General features: G+C 43.0%; 1 long non-coding RNA gene across 3 annotated transcripts; it reads right to left on the bottom strand.

Moving 5' to 3' along the window:
* Nucleotides 1–1718: 1718 nt before the first annotated feature.
* Nucleotides 1719–21892, bottom strand: LOC129017775 (uncharacterized). 3 transcript variants are annotated; one of them, XR_010124671.1, is made up of 5 exons: nucleotides 21768–21876; nucleotides 10992–11329; nucleotides 4045–4202; nucleotides 3687–3762; nucleotides 1719–2114 (listed from the first exon to the last, which is right to left on the bottom strand). It is a non-coding gene; the product is annotated as an uncharacterized LOC129017775 (long non-coding RNA). The 3 variants fall into 3 exon arrangements; XR_008495132.2 differs by lacking the exon at nucleotides 10992–11329; XR_008495134.2 differs by lacking the exons at nucleotides 4045–4202; nucleotides 10992–11329 and having other exon boundaries at nucleotides 1970–2114; nucleotides 21768–21892.
* Nucleotides 21893–22296: the final 404 nt, after the last annotated feature.

The following is a 22296-nucleotide window of genomic DNA, read 5'->3' as shown; positions in this document are numbered from 1 at the left end:
AAGATGCTAAGGAAGAATATTTTAATAAACTAATAGCTAGAAAGACATTTTAAGGAAGGAAACAAAACACTTAAAATCAAAGAAAAACAACACAAAAAGGCAACATTTCTCTTCAGTAAAATATAACTATAAACAAAGTTAAGAGATGACTAAGAAATAATAGCACTACATATGAAAAAAAGTTAAAAAGCACAATATATCAAGATTTCTTATAAACAGGAAAAAGATGGCCGGGCGTGGTGGCTCACGCCTATAATCCCAGCACTTTGGGAGGCCGAGGAGGGCAGATCACGAGGTCAGGAGATCCAGACCATCCTGGCTAACAAGGTGAAACCCCGTCTCTACTAAAAATACAAAAAATTAGCCAGGTGTGGTGGTGGGCGCCTATAGTCCCAGCTGCTCGGGAGGCTGAGGCAGGAGAATGGCGTGAACCCGGGAGGCAGAGCTTGAAGTGAGCCAAGATTGCGCCACTGCACTCCAGCCTGGGGGACAGAGCGAGACACCGTCTCAAAAAAAATAAAATAATAAAAAAAAAACCCAGGAAAAAGACTAACACCTCAAAAGAAATACAAGCCAAGTATATGACTTTCCATAGACACATACAAAAGATAGATAAATGGCCTCTAAACATATGAAGAAGTGCTCAACCTTGCTGATGAGCAAAGCAAAACAAGTTATCATTGTTCATTTACTTAATCTTTAAAATTATTTATAGAGTGTGAAAATTCTGGGAAAACAGTACCTTGCATGCTGTGAGCTGGAGGGCAAACTGAAGGGCAATGTGTCTATCAAGTTTTTCAACATGCTGGGACAGGTCAATTTACTTCCTTTTCTAGGACTCCATTTTCCTTTTCTAGGAATCAATGTGTGGAAGATGTCAGCACAGGCTCCCTCGACTCCATCCTCATCTCTTTGTAGGGTGACTTACTGAATCATAAGAGACTAGGATGTATTTGCCTGAAGGGTGTATTTGCCAAAGTCTTAAAAGCTTGGCTCATCAAGACTTGGCTCATCAAGTCTTAAAAGCTTGGCTCATCAAGTGGCCTAGTTTCTGTTGAAGAGGCCCCCTCTTAGAGGATCTGGAAGGTGCAAGGGAGTGTAAGGCTGCCCGTCTGCAGCTTCTCCTGGCAAGCATGGCTGGAAAGGCATTGCTGTTCTGTGGCAGGGGAGCAGAGGTTCTGGAGTCTGTTTCATCATCATCTGGGCAGTGTGAGGCAGGCACGGAGTCTGTTTTGCTGGTACGGACTGCACCTGTGGCCATGTGATCCCGAGGCTTATCCTATATCTTGGCAGCAGTGGTGGTCCTGAGCAAGCACCTACAGAAAGGCTTCCTGATTCTGGCAGAAACAGAAGGTCTTTTAATGGGTCAGCATTGAGATGCTCTGGGAACACTTCCTGGAAGCTCAGTGGAGCCTACTGCCTTCTCCAGCCCTTCTAGTACCAAATGCCCTGGATTAAATTCCTTTCTGCTTAATTACAGTGATCGCTGATATTTGCAAATGAATCCTGATATACCCTTATACAGAACTAGCCCCTTTAATGGTCAAAAATTTGTACAAGGCTCTTCCCTGTATTGTTTCTGTAATAAATTAAACCCAAAACAACCTAAATGTCTATCAGTAGAATAGTGGCTAAACAAATCACCATATATTACATAACCTTCTTTAAAAAAGGAATCATTTCTCCAAATATTGAAATCTGAAGATGTCCTGGACGTATTTTTTCATTCATTCAACAAATATTTATTGAGCTTCTACTATGATGTGACCATGTGCCAGCCACTGTTACAGACAACAGCTATAACAGCAAGTGCAATAAACAAAAATCTCTGCCTTCACAGAGCTTACGTTCCAACGATAAAGTGAAATGGATTTTGGAATAAATGCACAGTGTAATCAAATTTACAAAACACACACACTCTCTCTCTCCACACTCACTAATATGTGTAAAGAAAAACATCTAGAGGAATACACAGCAAACCACAAGCAGTGGTTATTTCTGAGGCTCATCTACCTGCATTGGAGAGACAGCAGCTGCTGGTGAAGTCCTCAGTGGTATCCCACTTTGGGGGATTCTAATAGTCTTATGGACAGAAATATTCAGTCCAGCTTCACCTGCCAAGAAAAGAGATGGGAACATTTATATGTTGATCCAGTTCAAAATAGCAAATAATACTTCTTAATTTGTTGTTACTTTTTTGGTGACTTAAGAAGTATCGCATGATGTTTAGTGTAACATTTACTCTATTATCCTTTTCTCCTCTGGACTAAAGCTGAATTGGAGAAATGAGAGGGCAGGAGGACTTAGCTGAGTGAAGGTCAGTCTTAGATGTAGGATAACTGAGTAAAATGAAAATGTTTAAATAATGAGGTGCCTTGGGGAGGAAGGAACAGGAAAGTTCTTGCACAAACTGTTATTGTTGATTCATTTCCCACCTTCACAGACTCACTCACTGGCCTTTCAGCTTTCATATCTTTCTTTTTTTCTTTTTTTGAGATGGAGTCTCACTCTTGTTGCCCAGGCTGGAGTGCAATGGCACAATCTCGGCTCATTGCAACCTCCACCTCTGGGGTTCCAGCAATTCTCCTGCTCAGCCTCCTGAGTAGCTGGGATTACAGGCGTGCACCACCACCTAATTTTTTTTTCTATTTTTAGTAGAGACAGGGTTTTACCATGTTGACCAGGCTGGTCTTGACCTCAGGTGATCCATCAGCCTCGACCTCCCAAAGTGCTGGGATTACAGGCATGAGCCACCGCGCCCAGCCCTTCCATGTCTTTCAATATGCATAGTCTAATCATCTAATTTAGCTGCAAACTATTTTAGCAGAGACAACCAGGTACATCCTAAGATTAACTTTTACAACAGTCTTCCAATACAATGGCATATTTGTTGCAGTCCAGGGAAGAAATATATTGTTACTGTAGAGAGATGCACATTCTGTTTCTTCTATTTGCTATGTTTATGTGTACAGTATACGTATGAAGTATAGCTACATATCTTTCTCATATATAAAGATAAGCATGACTAGAGTGGAACTGTGAGTCCATCAGACAATTCCAGGAAAAGCTCGGAATGTGCCAAGATCGGGAGTGACAGATCAGCACAGGTGCTCAGGTACAAGACCAGGCAGAAAAACATCTAGTAGGTTGCAAGATAGGGATGGCCAGGGGTGCCTACAAGAGGGCCAGGTGCACAGATGTGATGCCTCGTTTCCTAGGAGACGAAGTCTCCAGCTGACCCTTGTAATTCTCATGAGATGACAAAAAGGCAAATAGTAGTGACCTGAATTTAATGGCTATGAGAGGCAGAAAAGAAAGGTGACAAGGCAGGAACTGGATGGAAGGAAGCGGTAGAGAGGAAGAGGCTGCATTTGTGTTATTCATGCACCAGGCTCTCCATCAGTGCCTCCCTGGAGCCTCAGCCAGGCTCCTGCATGCAGTGGCTGCACGTGGTAGGACCTGGAAAGCGCCCTTGTGGTTTTAACAACAGAGGGCCAGGGTGGAGAGATAGTAGACATATCAAATGTTGGGCCAAAGTTTGAATTTGGAGCTTTGCTTATAGAAAAAAAGTGATCAAACACCTGGGCGTCCCAAGTCAAATGACTTGATAAGTGACTTAATGGTGGTTGCAGACTCTGAGGGCGTTCAGTTAACACAGACACCAGGCCACTGGCCGGAGCATTTACCTTGGAGGACTCTGGCTTTTCATCCACAGGTCTGCATGGCAAAGAGCAAATCAGACTGAAAAGGTGGAGGACATCCCTATGGACAAAAAAGACACAGAAGAAAACAGAACTGACATGGAGAAGATAAAGCTGAAAGGAAAATTCAAAATTCAACATCCTGTTTTCTCTATCAGCTTTGGCTCTTTAGGAAATAACGTAGATATTGCTCTCAATTTTTAAAAAGCCGTTTTCTTCCAAAATGGTCAGAAATAATATTGTTATCTGCAGAGTGACTTGATATTAGCTCTAAATAAAATGTACAGCTATGCTGTAAATTGTGAAAAATGCAAATGTTGTTGATCATAAGTATCTCACTTACTGTCAATGGTTGTTGCAAGGCTTGTCAGCAAGTGCTCCAACCCCCATGCAGCACACAGAGGTTGGAAAGATGAAATCTCAGCTCTCCTGCAGCTGGGATTTTGGGTGTGATTTAAGTTCCACCAATCAGAAAGACTTGGGCAAGACCCGGAGTGGGACCTGAATCAGAGGAAGAGAGGCAGGGCACAGGGCATTCACTATGTGGACAGAGGCTTAGCAGAGACAAGATCCTTCTGGTGTTGGTAATGGTGGTGGCAGGTTTCCAAGTCCTGTCCTGGTGGAGGGAGCAGGTTCCCTGGTGGTCCAGTTGTGTGTGGAGACTTTGGGAGCGGCTCCTGGAAGCTTAGCCTTCCCAACAATTCTGCAAACCATTTAACACCTTTCTGCCTAAGCCAACAAGAGTGGGATCCATTAAACACGACAGAATCCTAACTGAAGACACTCTGCCTTCTAAGCATAAGAATGGTAACAGCACTCTAAAATCACACTGCAATTCTGCATGAGGTGAAGCTCCTGCTCTCACCAAATTCCCCGGTGTGTTCTTTGTGAGGTTTCTAAGTTTAAGCACAGACTCATAGAAAGTATTCTATGATAGATCATTGACCCAATCCTGAATCCTCTCATGCATGGCTTCCTCATCTAGGGGACTTTGGCATGTCATGTAATCTCCCCGTGAATGAGCCAAGACAAGGACTCCCAACCTTCTCGTTGCTAAGTCACTGCTCTCTTCATTAGATCATATTGCCACAGCTGTTTTGCAAGATGACTAATTTACGAGAATAGTTCAAACAGAATGTTTCTGGAAGTGTATTTTAATAAGGTCAGTGGAAGTTTAAAATATTATTTACTGATGGTTTTGAAGTTAATCTAGCTACTCAAGCTTGTGTGATTAAATTCATGTGTACTTAATTCTCTAAGCTTTCTTCTGTTGCTTTGTAAACATGAATAGAATACATTTAACAGAAACAGAACTTAAAACACTTAAACGACACTGCCTTAACATTGTTGACTTCACAGCCCCTTCTGAGTGAAAAAAAAAAAAATCAGTAAACTGAAAACTCCACTGGAAAAAATTACCAGGAACTTTGGAAATTGTAGGAGGCCGGGCTTTTAAATAACGTTTTAAAAGGTTTACTGAGAGGAACTGGTTTTCATATTTTCCCCTTTATGTTACATAATACAATTTATATGCTTAAATGACAAGGTAAGACATAGAAAAGTCAGACCAGTGTTCATACTTTACAGAATAAAATCATGTGGTGAATGCAGGAAGATAATGAAATCGGGTTAGGTCTGAGCAGAAAAATATCTCCTCTGTCTGTGCCAGCCACTCTCAGGAAGGTAATCAACAAACAAAATGGGCCACCTCCTTACCAGTCCATTTAAATGACTCAGTACCCAAGACCTCCAAGGACGATTATTTTAAATAATTCATTTTCATTTCCTTCTTTGATAATTTAATAAGAACAAAATAGAGAAGCCTACACTCTGCTGAGGTATTCCCTTCAGTTATCTAAGTTTCTCTGGAATTCAAAATATCAAATGATAAATAGACTAATTTAGGCTCTTCATAAGGAAAAAGCAAGGACACAAGAAATCAATTTCCAGTACCCCTGCCTTCTTGCATCCAAAGATGACATTTCAAACACAGTCTCCTTGGCTAGAACAGTAAGAATCAGTATGAGAAAACCCTGTCTTATTTTAAGCACATTAGAGAAATGCCCACTACATACCCACCATCTTATACAACAGTGATGTGTGTGTGTGTGTGTGTCTGTGTGTGTGTGTGTGTAGGGGGATTCACAGAACAAAGCCTGAATTGAATAACCAAAGAAAGCGGTTATTAATAATGCTATTGAGTTCATTAGTATGTACTTTAATCATAAATAAGCTTGAAATTCCTTGCAGAAGCCTATCATAGAATTGTTTAGAATCAATCATAGCCCTAGCAATAAATGAAGTTATTACATTTCCTCTGTTCCAATGAAGAAAACTCTGTATTCCATAAAGAATATTAATAAATCTTTATAAAGAATTTCAAAATAATTTTAAAAAATATTTTGCAAAATCTTTAAGCATATAGCCAGATATATCTTAGCAAATTCATTAAATAAAGGAAAAACTGCAAGATACCACTACTGGCTAAACATTTGTTCAAGGCTAGCTACTGCCTGTAAGGCTGAGGTTAGGTTCTAAACTCAACCTGTAAAGTAACAATCACACATGCGGTCAAATAAGCCTTGAAAATCCCTCCAGTCACTCAGAAATATGTGCTTTTGTAAACACAACTGTTTTATAAACACACCATCTCTCAGTAAGTCTCACACATTCACTTTCCTTCCAGCATTTCAGAGTTGGCTCCTTTTTTTTTAGACGGAGTCTTGCTCTGTCGCCCAGGCTGGAGTGCAGCGGCACAACCTCGGAACCTTGGCTCACTGCAAGCTCCGCCTCCCGGGTTCATGCCATTCTCCTGCCTCAGCCTCCCGAGTAGCTGGGACTACAGGTGCCCGCCACCACACCCAGCTAATTTTTTGTATTTTTTAGTAGAGATGGGGTTTCACCATGTTAGCCAGGATGGTCTCGATCTCCTGACCTTGTGATCCGCCTGCCTCAGCCTCCCAAAATGCTGGGATTGCAGGCGTGAGCCACTGCACCTGGCTTGGCTCCTTCTTTAGTTACATCCCAGATGAAACAGCTCCTTTGTGTTTAGGGGCCACATTTAAAACAAAATGAAGCATGTGTTCTACCTGCTTCCACCATATAAATTATAATAATAATAGATAATTTTACTGAAACAAATAAATACGTGTCTGATATGACTCCACTCTATATGCCAGGCACGGTACCATGTGTCTAAAGTTATCTAATTTTTCCACAAAACTCCCACATATTGGCCTTTATTTCAGATGAAAATTTGGCAAGAGTCATGTGGTTCATAAATGGTGAATCTGGGATGCAAATCCGGCTCTATTTGGCCATGCTTTCTCAAATTTTCTGTAGTGCGCGAGTGTTCTGTGAGAATTATACAAGGTTCTAAAATAATACTGACAATATTTCTTCTTAAAATTTACTTTAGCCGGGCGCAGTGGCTCACGCCTGTAATCCCAGCACTTTGGGAGGCTGAGGTGGGCGGATCACAAGGTCAGGAGATTGAGACCATCCTGGCTAACACGGTGAAACCCCGTCTCTACTAAAAATACAAAAAACTTGGCCGGGCGTGGTGGCGGGTGCCTGTGGTCCCAGCTACTCGGGAGGCTGAGGCAGGAGAATGGCGTGAACCCAGGAGGCAGAGCTTGTAGTGAGCCGAGATAGCGCCATTGCACTCCAGCCTGGGCGACAGAGCCAGACTCCGTCTCAAAAAAAAAAAAAAAAAAAAAAAATTTAAGCGTATTTAAGAAAAAATACTCCCGATATTCCAGTGTTATCTTTATACAGTAATCTGCTCTTACGAGCTGGCAACTCATGTCTGAAAATGACAGTTGGAGGCCAGACCACCCAATACTGTCATCCACTGCAGGTGCTGTGCACCCCACAGACAGGCAGTGTCTCCAGGGAGCACAGCAGGGTGCACGGCCCTCCTCACTGAATGCCAGTCTGCCTTCTGTGTCTTTTCATTTAAGCACATACACATATATGTCTGTATATGTCTGTAATTGTTTTCCTTTAAAACTTTTATTTAACATCTCTAATTTTTTTCTTTCCTTGTTATGTTAGAGAATAGAGTCTTCAAATGTCTGTGACTGTCTGCAGCATTTATTGTAAATATAGGCTGGTGCTGCAAAAGTAATGGCAAAAATTAATTTTGCACCAACCTATCCTTCCTCAAGACATCACTTTATGTTGTCATTTATTCTGATCCAGGCACAGGTGAGCTCCTGGTGTATGATGATTTTTGAAGTATTCAAAGGTTAACTCTGGGAAGCGCTGCATGGCACCACTGCTACCTTCACAACAGGCAGATTAATATTTGTGAAGGGGTGGGTCGTGTCAACCACACGCTCATGCCTGCCGGGTTCTTTCCTGAACACCTGGATGAAGCCCAGCCCAGGCCTTTTGGTTGATCTCCCAAGACTCCCCTCTGCCCGTCTAGTTTTTGGACTATTCACCCAGCCACCTGACTTTTTAAATTTTTATTTTTTATGTCCTGCCCCTCTGCCTTTGCTCATTCCATGCCCTTGCCTGGAATGCAATTTTCTCTAAATACTTACTGTTTTAGACAAAACAAATCTAAGAGAAATCTGTCACTCTATCCTGAGACATAAATTATGAAGTACTCTGTCTCTCAGGTGTCAAAAACTTATCTTCTGAATTTCACTCTCCAATTTCTACATAAGTGTAAGTAACAATAAAATCAAACAGCATAAGCCAGCAGTTTCACCACCAGCACCTTCATCTACAAACCCCAACAAAAATAATCAAAGACATAGTAAAAATCTTGTAGTCGGGTGTCATCTACTAGCTTAGACTTTGAAGAATTTCTACTGAGAGAGTGAGAGAAAATGGAAAGAAAATACAGGACTTTCCCCCAATTCCCTTCCAGAGAAAATGGAGATATGGGAAACCTCCACTAACGCCCCTCACCCTACAGGGCCAGGGCTGGAGAGGAGCACGAGAAGATCAAGGGCGTTCTGGCAAAGGATCAGGAACAAGAAGATTTGACATCAGAGGAGGCCATGGGCCCCAGGCACAAAGGACAGTAGTGACAAAGGGGAGGGCAGGAAGAGCGACAGTGTGCATCTGAAAGGCAGGAGGGGCACGCAAACATAGACTCAGAGAGCTGGCTCTGCATTCCAGGCTCACCAAGCAGAGAAGAAACTGGGCACAGGTGAATTTCCCACTAGGCACTCGCCCTTCTCTACTCTACCTGAGCTTCTGTACCTCCCAATATGTAATATAAATGCACCTTCAAGAGCCTTCCATCGCATTTAAGTCATGAGAAGATCTGAAGCATTGTCAGGCAAAAGCAGTGGGTCTGAGCAGAATCCAGACACTGACTTTGGGCAAACGTCAGGCCCTGCCACACCTGGATCTGCTTCAGCAAGAGAAGGTGACAGGCAAAATCATGCCCTGCTCGATGCAAGTATTTTATAATACAAAGCGAAGGGGAAACTGCACTCAAGAGAACCGACATTTGTAAATTCATGACTGGAAACAGAGTTTGACACTGACAGCATCTACCTTAAAATTCAATAAAATAAGAAGGCAGGTCGCAGCGGCTTATGCTGTAATCCCAGCACTTTGGGAGGCTGAGGCAGGCGGATCACCTAAGGTCAGGAGTTCAAGACCAGCCTGGCCAACATGGTGGAACCCTGTCTCTACAAAAAATTAGCCAGGCATGGTGGTGCACTCCTGTAGTCCCAGCTATTTGGAAGGCTGAGGCAGGAGAATTGCTTGAACCCAGGGGGTGGAGATTGCGCTGAGCCAAGGTCACGCTGCTGCACTCCAGCCTGGGTGACAGAGTGAGAGTCTGTCTCGAAAAAAGGAAATAAATAGATATATAAACAAATAAAATAAGGAAACATAAATGGAGAATGACAACTTAAAATAAAAAGATAAATTAAAAATAATATAAGCAATCTAATAACCCATGAGACATATTTTAAAGCAGAGCTCAAAAGAAAAAGAAATAGGGGCATATCTAGGGCAGGTCTCTGAATGTAGATGAAATAAACCATGTCAAGGTAAGATTTCAATTCAGCGGGCAAAGACGGTTCTGGTAATAAATAGCGCTGGCATGATCGGCTATCTACCTGGGAGAGAAAGACCCACACTTCACATCAGATTAAATAAAGAGAGGCGGATCAAACACCTGCATGTGTGTACATAAAATAGATGAACACATTTAATAGGATATTTGCATAAGATTGGGCAGGGTAAATCTTTAAAAAACCAGAAACAAGATGACACTGGCAGTTTATATAACGACATAAAATTGTCTATGACAAAGATGTTAAGGCCAAAAGGCCCATAACATACTGAGGACAAAAACACATCCTTGGCTAGGCATGGTGGCTCACAATTGTAATCCTAGTGATTTGGGAGACAAGGCGAGAGGATCACTTGAGCTCAGGAGCTGAAGACCAGACTGGGTAATAAAGTGACGCTCCATCTCTACAAAAATTAGAAAGGATTAGCCAGACATGATTGTGCATGCCTGTAGTCCCAATTACTTGGCAGGCTGAGCTGGGAGGATTGCTTGAGCTTGGGAGGTTGAGGCTGCAGTAAGCCGTGATGGCAACATTGCACTCCAGCCTGTGTGACAGGGTGAGACGCTGTTTCAGAAAAAAACAAAAACCGTCCTCCATATAACAAAAGAACTCACATCCCTAATAAAATACTGACTTATAAAACGATGAGAAAAAAAAAAACAACAAAAGAACCCACATCCCTTAATAAAATACTGACTTATATACTGATGAGAAAAAAACAATCAGCTCAGTGAAAATATAGGCAAAAGTGCTAAACTACCAATTCTAGGAGAATTCAAGTGTTAAAGCTGACACTGGAGTTTCTGACTCTCCCACCAGGGAAAGGTCAGCCGACTAGTCCAGAGAACGGCAGAGCTCAAGGAACCTTGAAAACTACCGACTCTTCCCATCTCTTTTAACAGAGGTAGGAGGCAGGGCTGGGAATGAGATATTGCTGGTTGGCTACAAAGATGAGGCTACTGCCTTCCTTCCCCATGTACCTTAACATCAGTTATTCTGACTCTGAAATAAAATATCTGTGAAAATATAACAGGACTGAAGATCATCGATGAGTTAGACACATTCCACCTGTGTAGTTACTGAGTTCGTCTAATAAATGCTGACTTGCATTCTGGCTTGGGCGCTTCATCTCCTGCCCATTGGCCTGGCTGCAATCAACCCTGTGAGTGCCCATGGACGCAAACGGAGCTTAAGAACTAGGCAATCCTGTGTCAGGATCCAGGTGCTTTTTGGATCTTACCTTCTCTCAGTTGTCCTTGAGGACCTCGTCAGAGAATGCTCTGCAAGTTCTTTGACTGTGGCTGAATCAAGAATGACTTCTGAGTTCTCATTAGGTGACTGTCAAAGTCAAACTGAGTTTCAGTGAAGAACTCACTCGGCCAAGATGGAAACACTGAATGGCTTCTGGAGCTTTGAGGGTGTGAGTTGGTTTGAAGTCTTGCTCTTGGGGTAGGTTCTGGAAGTGGCTGAACCATCAGTGAGTAACTCACCAATAGTCAACTCTTCAGAGGGGGCAGCTTGCCAGAGAAGCGCAAAAATCAGACAAGAAACCAGCATCACCGGCACTTGTCTGACTTCCTGCCAAATGCAATGACAGACAAAAATGTTCCGAAGCCTAATTTCAGTACCATGACATGTTCTCATTGGTGTTAGTTCTAAAATTTTGAAATGTTTTGTAGTAAGGGATTAAACTGCTAGATTGAGAAGGTAGGTTTGTAAATCACTGTAATATCAAAAAAGAAACATTCTGTGTTAAAAAAAAAAAAAGGTGATGTTAAGATTGAAGATGCAGGATGCAGCATAGGGAGTCCTAAACCGCCAGGACGTATGCGGAGATTTCCTAGAATATCAGGTTCATGCTGCACGGTCTGGCCTGTTTCTCAGAATATACCTGAGAAACACGGCATCTCATACAAGAACCTGGCCTGTGTCTCAGAATATACGTAAGAAACGTGGCATCTCATACAAGAACCTATTCAGGGCCACCATGAAAACTCAGGACTTGTCTTTTACCGTTTATCATTAAAATACCGTTCATGTGAAGCAATACAAGACCTGACTCGGATTTTCTTCCAATGACAGACAACAGGGAATCAAGACAGAGGCAAACAAACAAAAGCAGATGCAGAGGCCACCCAGAACGGCCTCACTACTGTTTCAGTAGGGAACACTGTGAAATCTAGTTTTCCTATTCTCCCTCTACCTCCACTTAAAATTCACATCCTTTGGTGACCAGAGGGTACAGATGTGATTATAATGATCTTGTTGGGTACATGTGTAGTCCCAGCTACTCAGGAGGCTGAGGCAGGAGGATCACTTGGGTTCAGTAGTTCGAGTCCAGCCTGGGCAACATAGTGAGGCCCCCCCCATCTCTAAAAATAAATAGCTAAATAAAATAATGATCTTGATTTTGATTGTTTTGTTTTTAAACATTTTTAAATTTTATTTTATACATTCCAGGATACATGTGCAGAATGTGCAGGTCACGCAGGTAAACGTGTGTTATGGTGGTTTGCTGCACCTATTAACCCATCACCTAGGTATTAAACCTGGCTTGCATTAGCTATTTCTCCTGAGGCTCTCCCCGCACTCCTCACCCTGTGCTAAGAGGCCCCAGTGTGTGTTGTTCCCCTCCGTGTCCATGTATTCTCACTGTTCAGCTCCCACTTATAAGTGAGAACATGTGGTATTTGGTTTTCTGTTCCTGTGTTAGTTTGCTGAGGATAACCGCTTCCAGCTTCATCCATGTCCCTGCAAAGGACACGATCTTGTTCCTTTGCATGGCTGCATAGTATTCCATGGCATATATGTACCAGATTTCCTTTATCCAGTCTATCGCTGATGGGCAACTGGGTTGATTTCATGTCTTTGCTATTGTGAATAGTGCTGCAATGAACGTACATGTGCATGTATCTTTAAAATAGAATGGTTTATATTCCTTTGGGTATATACCCAGTAATGGGATTGCTGGGTCAAATGGTATTCCCAGTTCTAAATCTTTGAGGAATTGCCACACCGTGTTCCACGATGGTTGAACTAATTTACATTCCCTCCAATAGTGTAAAAGTGTTCCTGTTTCTCCACAACCTTGCCAGCAACTGTTTCTTGACTTTTTAATAATCATGGTTCTAGGCAGGGCCCGGTGGCTCATGCCTGTAATCCCAGCACTTTGGGAACCTGAGAGGTGGGCAGATCACCTGAGGTTGGGAGTTCGAGACCAGCCTGACCAACATGGAGAAACCCCGTCTCTACTAAAAAATACAAAATTAGCCCGGCGTGGTGGTGCATGCCTGTAGTCCCAGTTACTCGGGAGGCTGAGGCAGGAGAATTGATTGAACCTGGGAGGCAGAGGTTGCAGTGAGCTGAGATTGCGCCATTGCACTCCAGCCTGGGCAACAAGAGCGAAACTCCGTCTCAAAAAAAAAAAAAAAAAAATCGCCATTCTGACTGGTGTGAGATGGTATGTCATTGTGATTTTCATTTGTATTTCTCTGATGATCAGTGATGTTGAGCTTTTTATCATATGTTTGTTGACCACATGGATGTCTTCTTTTGAGAAGTGTCTGTTCATGAACTTTGTCCACTTTTTAATGTTTTTTTCTTGTAAATTTGCTTAAGTTCCTTGTAGATTGTGGATATCAGACCTTTGTCAGATGGATAGATTGCAAAAGTTTTCTCCCATTCTGTAGGTTGTCTGTTTGCTCTGATGATAGTTTCTTTTGCTGTGCAGAAGATCTTTAATTAGATCCCATTTGTCAATTTTTGCTTTTGTTGCAATTTCTTTTGGTGATTTCATCATACAATCTTTGCCCATGTCTATGTCCTGAATGGTACTGCCTAGATTTTCTTCTAGGGTTTTTATAGTTTTGAGTTTTAATTTAAGCCTTCACTCCATCTGAATTTTTGTATAAGGTGTAAGGAAAGGGCCCAGTTTCAATTTTCTGCATTTGGCTAGCCAGCTCTCACAGTACCATTTACTATACAGGGAATCCTTTCCCTGTTGCTTCTTTTTGTCAGATTTGTCGAAGATCAGATAGTTGTAGATGTGCAGACTTCTCAGTTCTCTACTCTGATCCATTGGTCTATGTGCCTGTTTTTTGTATGAATATCATGCTTTGGTTACTATAGCCTTGTAGTATAGTTTGTCCTCTACCATCCTGTGCTTAATATGTCTGGTAGCTTGTTTTTAGCTTTGTTTTTGCAATGTATCCAGACTGACACACATCATGCTAGGTGGTTACATTAGTTGCTGCATAGTATTCCACTGTCTGCAAAAGAAACTATCAACAGAGTAAACAGATAACCTACAGAATGAGAGAAAATATTTGCAAACTATGCATCCAATACAGGTGTAATATCCAGAAATCCATAAGGAACTTAAATAAATTCATTAGCAAAAACAAAACAATGCCATTGAAAAGTGGCCAAAGGACGTGAAAAGACACTTTTCAAAAGAGGACATACAGCTGGCCAACAGGCATATGAAAAAATGCTGAACATCACTAAACATTAGAGAAATGGAAATAAATCAAAACCACCGTGAGATACCATTTCACACCAGTCAGAAAGGCTATTACCAAAAAGTCAAAAAATAACAGATGCTTGTGAGTTTGCAGAGAAAAGGGAACACTTACACACTGCTGGTGGGAATGCAGATGAGTTTAGCCGCTGTGGAAAGCAGGTTGGTGATTTCTGAAAGAACTTAAAACTACTATTTGACCCAGGAATTACATTATTGGGTATACACAAAAGGAATATAAAACATTCTACCATAAAGACACATGCATTCATATGTTCATCACGGCACTATTCACAGTGGGAAAGACATGGAATCAACCTAAAGGTCCACCAAAGGTAGACTGAAAAAAGAAAATGTGGTATATATACACCATGGACTACTATGTACACAGCCATGAAAAAGAAAGAGATCATGTCCTTCGCAGAAACTTGGATGGAGCTGTAAGGCCATTATAGTTAGCACACTACCACAGAAACAGAAAACCAAATACCACATAGTCTCACTTGTAAGTGGGAGCTAAACATCAAGTACACATGGACGCAATGAAGGGAACAACAGTCACTGTGGCCTACTTGAGGGTGGAGAGTGGGAGGAGGGTGAGGATCAAAAAGCTACCTAGCAGGTACCATGCTTATTACCTGGGTGATGAAATTATCTGTACACCAAACCCCCATGACATGCAATTTATCCATGTAACAAACTTGCACATGTACCCCTGAACCTAAAATAAAAGTTAAACAAATAAATAAAAGAAAAAACAAAACGCTGTAATAAATACCATTGTCCCTTTTCTATAGTCCATTAATTAACATTACTAAATAGCTGTATATTTACCAGGTAATCTAAGCTTGATGCCTAATAGATTTCTTTCTAGATTGGGACAGAGGGTGTCTTCGTATAAGAAAGTATTTTAAAGCTACATTTCACGTGCAAAACCTGACTGTAAGCTCTAAGGGGATAGGGACCTTGTCTGCTTTATTCACCACTGCATCCCCAGTGTCTACATAGCGTCAGACATACAGGAGGCACTTAATGAATATCTGACGAATGAATGAATGAATGAACACTGGAACGCAGCACTGCAGGGTCATTCATTGTGAAGTTATGATAAAGAATAAGAAAGGGAGGGGAGACCTGGAGACAGAGCAAGATGGCCAAATAGAATTCTCCAGCGATTCTATTCCTCCCTGAAGTAACATCAAATGGAACAACTATCCACACAAAAAAGCATCTTCATGAGAACCAAAAATCGGGTAAGCGTTCACAGCGCCTGGTTTTCACAGCGTATCAAGGAAAGAGGAACTGGAGAAAGGGGAAAGACAATCTCAAATCTCCTACACCACCTCTCCCTCATCCCCCGGCAGCAGCCACACGTGGTGCAGAGACAGAATCTGTGCACCCAGGGCAGGGAGAGCTCAGTGATTGTGGGACTTCACCTTGAAACTCAGCGCTGCCCTGTCACAGTGGAGAGCAACACAAGGCAGAATTCAGCCAGCACCCATGGAGGCAGCATTTAGACCAGCCCTAGCCAGAGGGGAATCTTCCATCCCAGTAATCAAAACCCGAGTTCCGTTAACCCCACCATCACCACTGCAGGCTAAAGTGCTTTGGGGTCCTAGACAAATGTGAAAGCCAGTCTAGGCCACAAGGATTGCCATTGCTAGGCAAGGGCTGGTGCTGTACCGGGCTCAGAGCCGGTGAACTTGGGATGCAGGTGGCCCAGTGAGATACCTGCTGGTGTAGCCAAGTGAGTGTTAGCATCACACTTCCTCCAGCTGAAGGCAGCCCAGCTCACAGCTCCAGGAGGAGAGGGAAGAGTAAAAAGCACTTTGCCTTGCAACTTGGATACCAGCTCAGCCACAGTAAAACAGAGCACCAAGTAGAGTCCTGAAGTGGCCATTCAGGGCCTAGCTCTCCGATGACATTTCAAGACACACCCTGGACCAGCAGGGAGCCCACTTCCCTGAAGGGAGGAAGGACCCAGTCCTGGCAGGGTTCATTACTTGCTGGTGAAAGAGCCCTTGCTTGGGTCTTGAATAAACATCAGTGGTAGCCATGAGTACCAGCAACGGGCCTCTAGCAAGATTCAGTATTATGGTGGCATCACGTCTGACCCAGTGCAGTCCTGGTGGTGGTAGCCAGAGGGGTGCTTGCATCATCCCTCCCCCAACTCCAGGCAGCTCAGGATGAAGAGAGAAAAGAGAGGTTAACACAAACACAAGAGAGCAATCAACACAGACACATTCTTTACAGAGCCTGTAGACATTAATAAGAACTAAGGATTTGAAGAAATATGTAGGTCTAAAAATTCAACAGAGAACAAAATGCACCACATTTTAAAAACCACCTTACCCAAACTAATCCAAACATAACATGAAATAGAAAAACTCCTGCCTACTAAACAAATTGAATAAATTCTTGGGGAAAAAAACCCAACAAACAAAAATGTTTCACAAGTGAAACTCCAAGCTCATAATTATAGAATACTCCATATATTCAAGGCAGAAAAACACCAAAATTTCCCAAACTGCTGGGAAATAAAGATAGTGTTTTTAAAGTTTTGTGTGGAGCCAGTATTAGATTGAGAACACAATTGGACCAGGATGCATTATGGAACAAAAAAGAAGAAAATTAGGTCACCTCTTTCATAAACAGTATGTATCTCCTCTTCCATAAACAAAGCTACGAATATTCTAAGCAAAATATTACATGAATGAAACCACCTAGAAAACACAGATTAGGCCGGGCTCAGTGGCTCACGCCTGTAATCCCAGCACTTTGGGAGGCTGAGGTGGGCGGATCACAAGGTCAGGAGATCGAGACCATCCTGGCTAACATGGTGAAACCCCGTGTCTACTAAAAAATACAAAAAACGAGCTGGGCATGGTGGCTGGCACCTGTAGTCCCAGCTACTCGGGAGGCTGAGGCAGGAGAATGGCGTGAACCCGGGAGGCGGAGCTTGCAGTGAGCTATCGTGCCACTGCACTCCAGCCTGGGCAACAGAGCGAGACTCCGTCTCATTAAAAAACAAACAAACAAAAACACAGATCAATACCAAGTGGAATATACCCCCAAATGCAAGGGTCCTTAACATTCAAAATAAATCATGTAAGTCATCCCATTAGCAGAAAAATACAGAGAAAAAGAATAAGATCATTTAGGTTAAGTTTTTAAAAAAACATTTAATAACACTTAAAACTGAACCATGAAAACAAGTCTGAGTAAAATATAAAAGATGGGAACTTCTTTAATTCGATGGTTTGTCTAATATGAGCCTGTAACAAACAACATAATTAATAGAGAATTATGGGAAGCTTTTTCCCCCAGTGCAGGACCAGATGAGGATGCCTGCTGTCACTCTCTAATCAGCATTGTACTGGAGAAACAATACAGCAAGGACAAAGAAATAAAAGGCATTAGGATTAATTTTTTAACCAAAAAAATTGTCATTATGTGTGTGTGACACTATTACATGCTTAGACAATCCATAACCCCAAAACTGTTACAAAAACATCCTGGATACATGATTGTTATCAATCAGATTACTGTATACTAGCATGAAATCAACAGAAAGTAACTATTAATGATCAAACTAGACGACAAGTATCTATGACAAAAATGAGGCAATCAAGGATTAATTTACAGATTTGAGATAAATCCTTCAAATCAATATAGGAACCAAAAAAGGACCCTACAGAAACATGCACAGAAAGAGCAAAGCATATGAAGAAAAGTAAGGCACAGAGGCCAATCAACGTTTGCTAAACTCTACCTCACATGAAACCGGCCACAGCAAGTTCCAGGTGAGAAGATCCCTGCAGAAACACTGCAGGGCAGGATCCCAGGAGGCAGGACCACCGGGGAAGGTGATAGAGCCTCTGCAGTGGAGAGGGTGTCAGGCCCAAGAGGGCCAGGTGGCTCCAGACCTCCTGCTCCAGCTTCCCCTTACTCCCCACACCAGGCACAGTCCCACGTGAGCGCCCCAATGCAGGGAGGATTCTGACTGCTCATGTCTTCTCCACCACTGTGCGTCCCCCTTCCAATGGCAGCTCCTTGCCCATTACATCATTCTAGCCTTCCCTTTTATGGGTCACCTCTCTCTCCCCAGTCACAATGCCAGAATCTACACCAGGAGAGTAGAGATGGGAAATCAAACTGTGGCACCACGAGTGGAGACCCTAGAGGCAGACATGGGTGCAGGCACTGAGAGTGGAAACACGCTAGGCCCTGCTGACGGGCGACAAGCACAGAGGATGGGGACATTCAAGGGCAGACATGAGCTGCAGGCACAGGAGAGAAGACCTGGGCTAGAGTCATAAGGGATCCAGATACAAAGAGAGCTCACTGACTACAGATGCATGGCAGAGAGGCACAGCAGGGACAGACATGGGTACAGGGGCAAGACAGAGGAGTAGGCGAAGGCTGGCGTGGGCAGGAAGCACAGCGATAAAGACACCCGAAGGTAGATGTGGCTGTAGGCTGAAGGGTGGAGTCACAAGAGTCGTACTGTGGGCTGCATGCACAAGGGCTGGAGACACAGGAAGACAGGGCTGGGAAGCAGGCACACTCAATGACAGGCCTCTGCTGCAGTAACAACAGACAGAGATGCCCAACGAACAACGTACGTGGCTGCACGTACAAACACTGGGGATAGGAGTTTTGGGCATAGTCTCCTGGGAGAAATGATCCAGAGAAAGGACAGAAAGAGGCTAAAGGTACAGGAGACACACGAGTGCAGACATGACTGAAAAGCATGAATGAAAACACTGTGGACATGGATTAGAGGGACAGAGAATGCAGCAAACATGGGCTGGCATGGGCAGAAGCTCAGGGGACAGACAGACGAAAATATCGGAATGGGCTGCAAGCACAGGGATTGAGACACTGGAGGACTGCTACTGCCTGAAGGCTAAGGAGATGGCAACACTCAAAGCAAGTAATGTGTTGGAAGCACACAGGATGGAGACTCACATGGCTGGCATGGGCCGCAGGTGCAAGAAATGGAGACTTGACAGCTGGCATAAACTGCAGACAGAGGACAGACCAGGTGACAATACACAAGGGCAGACATGGGCTTCAGTCATTATGGGATGGTGATACTGTAGAGAAGATACAGGCTTCAGGCACAAGGATGGAAACACACAAAGCCTGACATGGCTGCAGGCAATACAGGGTGGAGACACTGGGAGGCCAACGTGGCTGCAGATACAGGGTCTGGAAACACCTATGGGAAAATGTGGGCTGCCAGATAAATCCCCGCTTAGAGAGAAACAGGACACACGTTAAGGGAATGTGTTAGAATAGAAAAAATATTGAAAATCAATCACATAAACCTTTCAAGAACTAAAAAAGATTAGAACTAAAGAATGCAGAATGAAAGTAATAATGAACAGCAGACATCAATGAAATAGGCAAAAAAAAAATGTAATGGAGACAAATCAAGGATAAAAGTTGGTTTATATAGCCAGGCATGGTGGCGGGTGCCTGTAGTACCAGGTACTCGGGAGGCTGAGGCCAGAGAATGACATGAACCCAGGAGGCGGAACTTGCAGTGAGCCCAGATCGCACCACTACACTCCAGCCTGGGCGACAGAGGAAGGCTCCGTCTCAAAAAAAAAAAAAAAGTTGATTTATAAATATTAATATACTAAATACACGACTAGCGAAACTGATTAAGGCAAAGAGAAAAGATGCAAAAGATCAATATCAGGAATGAAAACAGAGGCCTGCTCTCCAGAGCAGTGTATCAAGATACTACGAAAATTTTGAGAAATACTTAGGACTGCAAGCTTGACAACAGAGATGAAATTACATCACATTGAAAAATAAACTTACAAAACTGGACACAGAAATAACGTAAAACAAGAAAACTACCATATATACTAAAGGATTTGAATTACTAAAAAAAAACAAAAAAAAATCAAAACAGCTAACAAATAATGTTCCACAAGTAAAATTCCATGCCCAGACTAAAGAAATATTCCAAATATTTAAGGAAGTAAACACCTAAATTTCTCAGACCCTTCCAAAGAGAAGAAATACAGGGACTATTTTTCAATTTTGTTTTGTGAGGCCAGCATCACGTTGATACCACAATCTGAACAAGACATTAGAAAAAAAGAAAATTATAGACCCACTCTTTCATTAACAGAAACACAAATATTCTTTTTTTGAGATGCAGTCTCGCTCTGTCTCCCAGCCTAGAGTGCAAGTGACACAATCTCAGCTCAATGTAACCTCTGCCTCCCGGGTTCAAGCAAGTCTCCTATTTCAGCCTCCCGAGTACCTGGGATTACATGTGCCCGCCACCACATCCAGCTAATTTTTGTATTTTTAGTAGGAACAGGGTTTTGCCATGTTGGTCAGGCTGGTCTCGAACTCCTGACCTCAGGTGATCCGCCCGCCTCGGCCTCCCAAAGTGCTGGGATTACAGGCGTGAGCCACCGCATCTGGCCAGAGATACAAATATTCTAAGAAAAATTGTATCATATGAATTAAACCACATATGAAAACACAACACATGGATACCAGGTGGGATATACTAAAAAATGCAGGATTGGTTAACATTAAAAAATAGATCATGTAAAATACCCTATTTGCAGAAAAATAGGAGAAAAACATTATTATTCACAATATATGTAAAAAAAAAGCATTTATTCAAATTCAGCAATTAGTCATAAATCTTAGCAAATGTAAAGGAAGGCAGCTTCCTTAATCTGATTAAGCTCGTCTAAAATGAAATTACAATACACGACCACTGAAGCTTTTCCACTGTAATCAGAACCAAGCAAGACTTCCTGAACACACCCCCTCTATTTCACACAGTGCTGGAGGTGTAATTGGGACAATAAAACAAAATAAAGGTATAAGAACCAACATTTAAGCAATACAGCTGTTACTGTATGTGGCTGACACTATTATGTACATGAAAAATACACGACAATCCAAAAATGATGGCTATGAATATGTGAATTAAGCCAGGCTACAGGATGCAAGATGAATACATAAAATCAATTAGATTCCTATGCATCGGCAAGAAAGAAATGCAAAATAAAATTAAGAAGCAATGACCAGACTAGGAAACAACTATCTACACTAGAAATGAGCCCATGAAGAATTAATTTATAAAATACATTTTAAAATTATTCAAATCAATGTAGGAACGTAAGTGACCCAACAGAAAAACCAGCATTGAAAATGAAGAAAAAGATGCAAAGGCCAATATTCACGAAATTTTACTTCGCTAGCTTATTTCCAGTGCCAGATGACAGGAGGCCCGCAGGGACCCAGAAGGCAGGATCCCAGGGAGGTGACAGTGCCAGCAGCAGGAGGGCCGGACTCTGCCTTGGGCCGAGTGGGGCCACAGCTCCCGGCCATGGGGTGAAGCCCGGGCAGCCTGACTGGCGCTCCTGGCTCCTGCACATGCTTCCCTCCCTCTGCCCCGTTCCTCTCTCTCTGCGCCTCGGGCCCCTGGGATGCGCTCACATCCAGACTCACCAGGCCAGAGAGGTTGGGAGAATGGAGAGAGGCTTGGGACAGTCCTCCAGGAACACAGGGAGGACGCTTCGCCTGCACCTGGAACACCCCTCTCTGAGGCTGGCCTCAAGGCAGGCGCGCACCGCCCACGCTCCTGGTCGTCGTCGCTTCCGGTCCATGACTACCACTGCGCAAAGAACCTTTTCGACAACTCTTATTGGATAATAATCTCCATCTCTGATTGCACAATCTTAACCAATCAGAGTTGGAGACTATTATCCAATCCGTGTTGTAGTAGAGTCTGCTCCCATCCTATCAGAACGAGGCTTCCAGGATACCTCATTTGAATACAGCTGTTATAAAAGGGAGGCAAGTGTCCATGCCTGCCGTGGGGGTGCGGCTCACGTGCTTCTTCTCTGCCGTGGGGTCAGCAAAGAAGCATGTGCAGAGCACTTGCCTTGTAGACCAGCCGTAGAGAAGGATATCCCAGATGCAGGCCAAGTTTCATTCTTGTGTCCCTGGAGGATTTTTCCCGTGGCAAGCGCTTCTC

Source organism: Pongo pygmaeus, chromosome 19 (genome assembly GCF_028885625.2).
Source record: "Pongo pygmaeus isolate AG05252 chromosome 19, NHGRI_mPonPyg2-v2.0_pri, whole genome shotgun sequence".
NCBI classification, from domain to species: Eukaryota; Metazoa; Chordata; class Mammalia; order Primates; family Hominidae; genus Pongo; species Pongo pygmaeus.
The sequence above is the reverse complement of the archived record's forward strand: the minus strand, read 5'-3'. Positions and strand labels throughout refer to the sequence as shown.